The sequence below is a fragment of the Lemur catta genome, chromosome 5, assembly GCF_020740605.2.
Source record: "Lemur catta isolate mLemCat1 chromosome 5, mLemCat1.pri, whole genome shotgun sequence".
NCBI classification, from domain to species: domain Eukaryota; kingdom Metazoa; phylum Chordata; class Mammalia; order Primates; family Lemuridae; genus Lemur; species Lemur catta.
This window is the reverse complement of record NC_059132.1, coordinates 101,765,156-101,774,219: the sequence shown is the minus strand read 5'-3', so window position 1 is coordinate 101,774,219 and position 9,064 is coordinate 101,765,156.

Below are 9,064 nucleotides of genomic sequence, written 5' to 3'. Positions count from 1 at the left end.
TCTTCCAGGGGCTGGACCTTGAGCTGCTGGCCTTCCTGAGCCAAGCTCACTTGCAGGATTTAAAGGCACAGCACCCCCTTTTCCACACATCCACGCTCACCCTTTACTGGGAGGTCCAGAGGCCACCTCCCTCCGATAAGCCGGGTTCCCAGACAACCCAGAGCCAACACCAGGCGAGAGAGTGCAACCTTATTATTTTTGGTGGATGTTCCAGAAATACAAGCACCCACAGAGAGGTGGAATTTTAGAAGATGACAAAGTCAACACTAACTTTGCAGTTGGGCTAACCAAAGGGAGGGGTCAAGGAGAAGAACAATCTTTTAATTTGATGTTATCCCCGTCGTGGCCTAATTTAAACTCTGACTTTTTCACTTACAATTTGCTGACGCAAACATCTTGACTCAGTGGACACACAAGAGACAATAAGCTGCGGTGGCCCATCTGCAAACTTCCCGGCAGCATCTCCACAGCCAGAGATTAAAAATCAAATCGTTTGCCTGAGTCTTGGGCACTTTTTTCCCCGATGTGCATCTATATGTAGTGTTACTATTTTATGTTTCAAATACAAATAAACTGCCGGTGCCAGGAAATGGAGGGGTCTCGCAGAAGAGCCGTAGATCCAGAGAGACGTTTCCAGAGTTGGACAACAGGAGGTCATTACTGGCAGGTTGGCTGGATGCAGCATTGCCCCGGGAGGGCAGGAATGAAATAGGGAGCTGGCGGTGGGACAGTAGCGCTAGAAATAGCCGTGCAGTTTCAGGACAGGACAGACGAGGCAGGCATGGGTGGGCCAGAAGACAGAGCCCCACCGCATGTCCAGGTTCTGGGCTTCCCCAGAGTGGTTCCTTCACCTGGTATAAAATTAAATGATGCAATTCGTGTAGAGGCTTATAAATCAGGCATGGCACATACGTAGTGCTTAACAAATGTTATATATTACTAGAGTCACAGCGTCGCTTGGATCCTGATGAAACTTGCCAGGCTCAGGGCAAAGCTTCACAGGGACTGAAGATGGATGGACACCGGCCACACCGGCTACTCTAAGCTCGATCAGTTCTAAAGTGCCGCTCCCACCTCTGCCCTCTGCCTGAGCCTCTCCTCCCCTTGTTCTATTGTATTTAAAGTCAAGCCCTTCCACGGGACCACGGGGCACTTCCTAAGTGATGCAGCAAAGAAGGAAACACATAGGACCATTCCCATCTCAGCTGATTAGCACAAGGGTCAGACTTCTTTTTCCAATAGGAGACAATGCTTTTCACAATTAACTTTTTAAAAAATTTTCTTATAAAAAATTAAAAAGAGGAGGTTTGTTACTTCGAAAACAATGTTATTCTTATTTCTTTGCATTGTAAAGTATTATTGTTGCTCTAAACAGGAAAAAAGGAAAGCAGGAAGGAAGGAAGGAAGGGAGGGAGGGAGGTGGGTACATTCTGACAAGCTGATGGGCTGCCTGGTACTAGAAGAAGCAGCTCTTCTTACGTGAGGGCCCATGGAGGTGCCGTGCCAGTGCCTGGGAGGCTCAGGGGGGTTCTGGACCATGGGGCTGGAGCAGCAGTGCCAGTGCAGACGGCTTGCCTTGGGGTGGTCCCTGCATTCACTCTGGGGTGGGTTAAAGCACTCCAGATTTTAAAGATGAATATAAGAGGGGCATCGACTTTTCTCTACCCCTAAAAGGGGGTACACCCAAAATACGGCTCCCTGAGTGTTACAGATGGCAGCTTGAACTGACCTGCTCCAAATTACAGTCCCCACGATCCCCACAGGTTCCAAGACTCCATGGATGTTTCTGTGATGTGCCCAGCATGGGGGCATTGCTGATGTGCCCTATATTGTTTTATGATGATATTTATGATCATATTATTTTATGACCCCATTTTAGACAATTTCTTTAAAGTTTAGGATCAGTAAACTATTACTAATATACGTCTTTACTATACATACCAATATATGGAGAAAGACGCATGTGGGATAAAATTCAAACCAAGCAGACCCCTAGGTTGCTTAGTCACACTCCTGGTCTTGTACCTCCTGGCCTAGAAAAGATTGGAGATAAAAGCTAAAAACTAATAGATCAGACAAGATGGATAATATTAAGTGCCCAAAGTGTTGTGATCCAAAATCTGTGTGTCCATATCTGGGTGTCCTCACTTGGGGGGGTTATGAACACATAGTACCTACGGGTGTTTATTGCTACTTGCTTTTCAAGGGTTCGTGATGTTATGATGTCATCGTCCACAGGGGTTTCACTCAGATAATGCAAAACATGAAAATTTTCCTCCAGAGGTTGGAAGAACCTTTGTCCTGAAGGCTGCTCCGGGTCTTGCTAGGGCCATGCCTGAGCTCTCAGGAATGTGCCTCCCAGGCAGGTGAGCACTCTGATACCTCACCCTCATGGACAGGCAGGTGCGATGGAAGGAAAGAGTCTGTGTGATTCTGAGAAGATTGCCTTTCCGTGCTTCAGTTTTCACCTCTGAAAAGTGACAAAAGCTTTAAGGTCCTTTCCAGCTGTAGAATCAATAAGATTTGAAAGTGATGTTGCAAGTCAGCCCATGTTAGCCAACATCAACTGTGTTAGTCCAATTAATCCATCCCAGTTTTGTCAGACCGTGTTGGCCCTTTGTTGGCCTATGTCAACACTCACCCCCCCCCCCAAACATTGGCCGTTTTCACTGCTCAAAGTTCTTGTCCCCATCCCTGACCACGGGAAGTGTCCCATCTGCCCTCCCTATGGTCAGGGCCCCAGAAGTAGGACCTTCATAAATTTTAAAGAATTAAAATAATATGGAATATGTTTTATATCCAGCAAAATAGTCTTTAAATATAAGATGAAATAAGGACATTTTCAGAGAAAGAAAAGAGAAGAGAACTAGTGACCAACAGAACTGTATTATAAGAAATACTAAGGGATATCCTTCAGATTGAATGGAAACAACATAAGATGAAAATTAAAATCCACAAGAAGGGAAAAGAGAGGATCATAAACGGTAAATATGTGAGCAAATATAAACAACTATATGTTCTTTTTTTAATGTCCTTAAAAATAACCGCTTAAAGTAAAAATAACAACACTATGATGAGACGCGGGGCCCAGCCCCACACACTGGAGCTGCTGAGCTGGCCGAATGCTGGGACTTCAACCATTCGAGCTGCGGGGACCCATTCAGTCTTTGCAGGTGACCACAGCTCTTGACCACCACCCATTTTAGCTATAGAAAATTATTTCTAACGTACCTTATGCTATCTAATGAATACTCTAGTGTAGATTTTAATAAAATATAAAACATTTCCTTTAGCCACCTCTGATTGTCGATTTCTGTCCCAATGGAGTACAGGTGAAAGTTGTTCATTCATGCACACATTTAAGTTACACTTTTTATTCTGAAGTATTTTAAGCAGCTTACCTCATAGACAATATAACGTTCTTGTACTCTTATAATATTTTAACAGTCAGTGGAATTATAATTTAAAATCCTTTTATATTCAATAACAATGCTATCTGTGTGTTTATAGGTGGGGCTAGTGCCACTGCTGAAAAAAAGATGTGCAAAAATCAACAACTTTGGAATAGAAATTCTGTGGGCTGAAGTGCTACGAAGATGGTCACATACAACCACCACGGTGGACCAGGCTGTTAATTAGGAAAAGAGCATCTGCCAAGCATTAGGGTTAAATGTGAAAAGAAGTATTAAAGTGCTCACAACAACCATTCTAGGTTTATGAATACACAGTTTATGTTTATTCGTATTAGCACATTTTAAATTAAACACGGTCTCCAAGAACATACTTCCTATATAAAAGGCAGCTACCTTGTAACTGACTAAGCAGGGCCACAGCGATACTAAGCCCGATATCTAGAAACAGTTCATGTGACTCCTAATCTCACGTTTAGGAGTCACGATATTGGCTATTTCGTGATAGGGACCAGGGGTTCTCTCTATTGCTGTCAGCCATCCCGAAGTAAGGACCAGACATTAATATTAACTTTTAGAGAGGTCTCCAGGCTCACATCGACTGTGATGGGCCCCTGGTCCCACCTCTGCCCAGTACAACAAAGGCTGAGACCCACCCCACCAAAATTCAAGTCAATTTAAGTCAATGGGTCCAGGGTAAAACTAGGTTAGTGTGTGTGTGTGTGTGTGTGTGTGTGTGTGTGTGTGTCTCTTTTAAGGTTCCTCATATGATTTTGATCAAAAGCCAAGCTTAGAAAATGCTGCTGACTCAGTGGGTAAGCCTGAACACGATCGTGTCATCATCAGATTTGCATTTGAGAAAGCAGGCTCTGGAGTATGGAGGTATAACAGTGCTGGTGGAAGCAAGAATAACAATACCATAGTTGTTATTATTAAATTATTATTATCCTTGGCAGATATAGTCCAAGACTCCCAGTGGATGCCTAAAACCACAGATGGTATCAAACCCTATATATGTTATGTTTTTCAATCTGATAACAAAGAGGCTACTAGGTGACTAACAGGCCAGTGCATACAAGGTGTGGATATGCCAAAGGTATAATTTGCTTCCTGGGCAGGACAGAGTAGGACAGTGCAAGATTTTGTCCCCGGTTTCTGGGACAGAGCTCTTAAAACCCCTGGGATTTCCAGAGTGACGGGGGTGAGAGTAGCTTCTCTTGTTGCTCTAGCAAGCACCTTTCCACCCTGTCTGACTTTATACTAATGAGTGACTCTGGGAGGTTGGGGGCTGGATGCCAGAGGAACCAACCAGTGATGAGAGCACTGGAACTTCCCATCCCCACCCCCTGACCTCCAGGTAGGGGACAAGGGCTGGAGATTGAGTCAATCACCAATGGCCAATGATTTAATCAATCATGCCTATGCAATGGAAACTCCATAAAAACCCTAAACACGGGAGTTCAGAGAGCTTTGGGGTTGGTAAACACTTGGAGGTGCAGGGAGGTGGTGCCCACAAAGTGAGCATGGAAGCTCTGCACCCCTCCCCCATTCCTTGTCCTACATCTCTTCCGTTTGGCTGTCCCTGAACTGGATCCTTTAGAATAAACCAATAATAGCAAGTGAAGTGTTTCCCTGAGTTCTGTGAGCCATTATAGCAAATTATTGAACCTGAGGAGGGGGTCATGAAAACCCCTCATTTATAGCCAGTTAGTCACCAGTACAAGAGTATCTCGGCTTTTGATCAATGTGGGGCAGTCCTGTGAGACTGAGCCCTTTTCCTGTGAGGTCCACACTCACTCCAGGTAGTTAGTGTCAAACGGAATTAAATTGTAGGACACCCAGTGTGTATCCAAAGAGAACTGGAGAATTGCTTGTTGGGAGTGGGAGGAAAAGGAATAACCCCCCACCACTTGGTGTCCGAAGTGTTGTGAGTATTGAAACAGTTTCACTGTTTGCACTTTTAGGTGGGTGTTTACACTCCTGTGTCACAAAGGGAATCAAGGTCAACCCTGATAACAAACAGCCTGAAGCACTGGAACCGAAATTCACACCCAGGTCTCACTTATGGTACTAAATTTGGGGGGAATACATTCAATTTCTGAAATTATGAAGAAGAATCAAAGCCTGTGTAAATGAAAAAAAATATCTTTAGCTTATCTTGATTAAACTGAGAGGGAAAAGTAGAAAAATCACCGTTAGAGCTCTACAGAAATAACCGTTGCAGGCAGCATCTACCAATGGATTCTAAAATTATTGGAAGAACCAGAAAGTAAGGAAGTGTTCAAAAAACCAAGGGTTGGAGCATTGTCCAAGGGACACAGGAGCCAACCTAAAAGAGCTCCCAATAACCGACGCTAGAACGATTTCAACCACAATATGAATAATGTAGTGTTGGAATATAAGCCAAAGTATAAAATCAATATACAAGTCCGTACTGGTACAAGTAAATAATTGAATAAGTAAATACATCCACAAGGGAGAAGTGACAAATCTTCCTTACAAAAGAATTCTGAACAACATCTGTAGATACTCCTCACTCCAGAAAGAGATGTCTCATCCCTGCTTTCTCTCCGTGGAGGGGGCTAGTCCTAGAGTCTCATTTCCAAAGTATGGTGTAGGGAAAGGGAAAAATAGCAGCTTTGCCACGGAAACCCTGACAAACATGACATTACCAAGGTATTAAGGTTAGTATCACCTGTGATGTCATGTGAATGTCACATTCCTCCTCATAGAGTGAGATGAGAGGGGCACCTCACTCTGCCATGTTCTTTCCAAAAATTCACAACCCCCGTCTAATCATGGGAAAACGTCAGATGCGCCTAGATTGGGGATATACGTGGCACGCGCTGCTTAAGATTGTCGAGGTGATGAAAAACAAGGGAAGACCAAGAGAACAGAGGCAACTGCAGAGACGTGACAACTAAATCCCATGTAGGACCCTGAAACAGAAAGAGGCACTAAGGAAAAATTGGCGGATCCAAGTGAAAAGTCTGTAGTTTCGGTAATAGTATTGTACCAATGCTAATTTCTTAGTTTTGATAGCTGTACTATGGTTACATACGATGTTAACATTAGGGGAATTGGGGTGAAGGGTTTATGGGAACACTCTGTGTTACTTTTGCAAATTTTCAGTAAGTCTAAATTATTTTCAAAATGAAAAGTTAAAAAAAACTAAATTGAAACCAGAAGCCTGGTCATCAGTAACAGGAACCTTGAGAAGACATACGTGCTTTTGAGACTCTAAAGTAATGGAATAACAATTGCTCTTTGTTTAGAAGCTAGGAGAGAAGGTTGTTTCAAATATACACATCCTACCACCATAAGAATTCAATCAACACTTTGCATCTTGTCATAGCAAAATTTCCAAGTCTCCTTTCTGAAATAGGCAAAAAGATTTTCTGTAATATCAAAATATTTGCTTTAGCTGTTCCAATGATAAAAGCTTATAACCCTGTGACCCCAAAAAGTCTGTTAAAGGAAACCATGAGTGCTGTGGACAGTTGTTCACTTGAAGATACAAGCTATGCTTTTCCTAGGAGGTTGGTCATTCTCACCCACCTTGAGAAGAAGAATCATCAACCTTGTCTGATATCCGACACTGCTGTCATTCTCATTTACTCAGCCAGTTTAAAAAGACTGTAGATTTTCTCAAAAAATAGAAGATGGCTTATAGGCAGTCCTTCTTATTTAAAAAAAGTGGATTTAAAACTAAAATGATGTCTCATATATTCGTTGAACTATATAGTTCAGTATATCAGTTTTTCTTGACCATTGGGAGGAGATATATGCAAATATATATAATTATCTCACAAAGAATTTGTATCCAGAATACATAATAAACTCCCAGAAATCAGTAAGGCAAAAATTAAGAGAAAGGGTGAAAGATATGAACAGTTAAGTAACAGAGTAAGAAAACACGAACAGTCAAAAAACTTATGAAAATATATTCAACCTCACAGTAAATCAAGGAAAATCAAATGCAAACAACAAAGACATACCATTTTCTCATCCATCAGATTGGCACGAGAAGAGGCTGGTGGGAGTGTAAATGAGTACCACCCTTTTGAAGAGCAATGTGGCATTGTTTAGCAGAGTTGAACATACACTTACCCCTGGATCTAGCAATTCCACTCCTAGGTACTTACCTAGAGAAGCCCTACAGTTTTCACTCAGTCTTCGCCGAGAAATTAGTCACTGCTTCTAACACTTGACTAGTTTACTCTGGTCAAAATACTCAACTTCTTTCTCTGCTTCAGCTTCCTTGTCTGTAAAATGGAGAAGATAGTAGTACCTTTCCCATAGGGTTATCATGAATATTGAATGAGTTAATTTATGTAAAACAAGCCTCTTTCCATATGGTGTCTGGCACCACAGTAGACATGGTATAAGTAGAAGACACTGTCCCTGGCTGGGTAGAGAAGGCAGCTCATGCCCAGAACCCTGATGTTCCTGGTCTCTGGGGTCCCACCCACCTGTCCCATCAGTAGAGGAGATAAAAATCTTGGCACACCTGTACTGGTTTACAGGACTCCAGTGTCCCACATACCACAGTCCACTGCGCCCTGGAGAAGCTCTGGTATATTTGCTTGAACAAGCAGACAGGTACGTGGATACATGTTGCAGCAGTGTTTGTAATAGCAAAAAATTAGAAACAATCTAAATGGCAATTAAGAAGAGTATCAACAAAGACATCAATATTTATATAATGGAACACTATATATCTGTTCAAAAGAACAAACTAGAATTAAGTGTCTAGTTCTTGGATAATCTCAAGAATGATGCTGAGTGAGATAAACAAGTTGCAGATGGATACACACACTATAAAATATTCATATATAAACATGCAGTGCGATACTCTCTATAATAATAGTACAAACACCATGGAAATTATAAATACCAAAATCAGAATTGGGGGCTTCAACTTTATCTATAGTGTTCTACTTATTAATATATATATGAAAAATGTTACAATTTCACAAACCTGAGGGTTGGTTCATGGATGTTGTTTATATTATGTTCTCTGATTTTCTGTAAGCCAGAATATATAATAACTTTTTAAAAATCAGCAGGCCTTGGTGATTAATTGAACATGTGGGTGGTAAGGGAGAGGGAAGGGTCTTGGATGACTCCCAAGGTTCTGCCTTGGGTGACGGAGTGATACTATTTGTCAAGATTGGGACTGGAGGAGAATTGCCATCTTTAAGCAATCACCTCATCATATAAATCAGAAAAAAGAGGGAAGTTAACCTAATTCAAACCATGATCCAAGGTAACAAAGGAACTTTATCTTCAAAATAGAACTAGGGAAGTGATCTCAGCACAGCCGTCAAGAATGAGCAATTCTGAGTTCTGGCTCAAATTCTCTTGTACAAATGACCTAATGTTTTTTCTTTATGTCTTTGCTGGGTAAAGAGACATCATCATGTATGCAGAGGGAAGTAAGATGGATTATTTAATAATTATAAAAGAGTTGAAATGTAAAAACTCATTTAAAACCGATAGAAACTCCTCAGAGTCTTTTCAAGAAAACTGGAAAAAATGGTTAGTTGGAGGAATATGTTGGAGTTTACATTTGAAATGTAAAATAGGAAGGGAAAATGTAAAAGCATGTAAGTGGAAAAGGCCTTGACACAGAGTTGCCACATGTTGGTTGC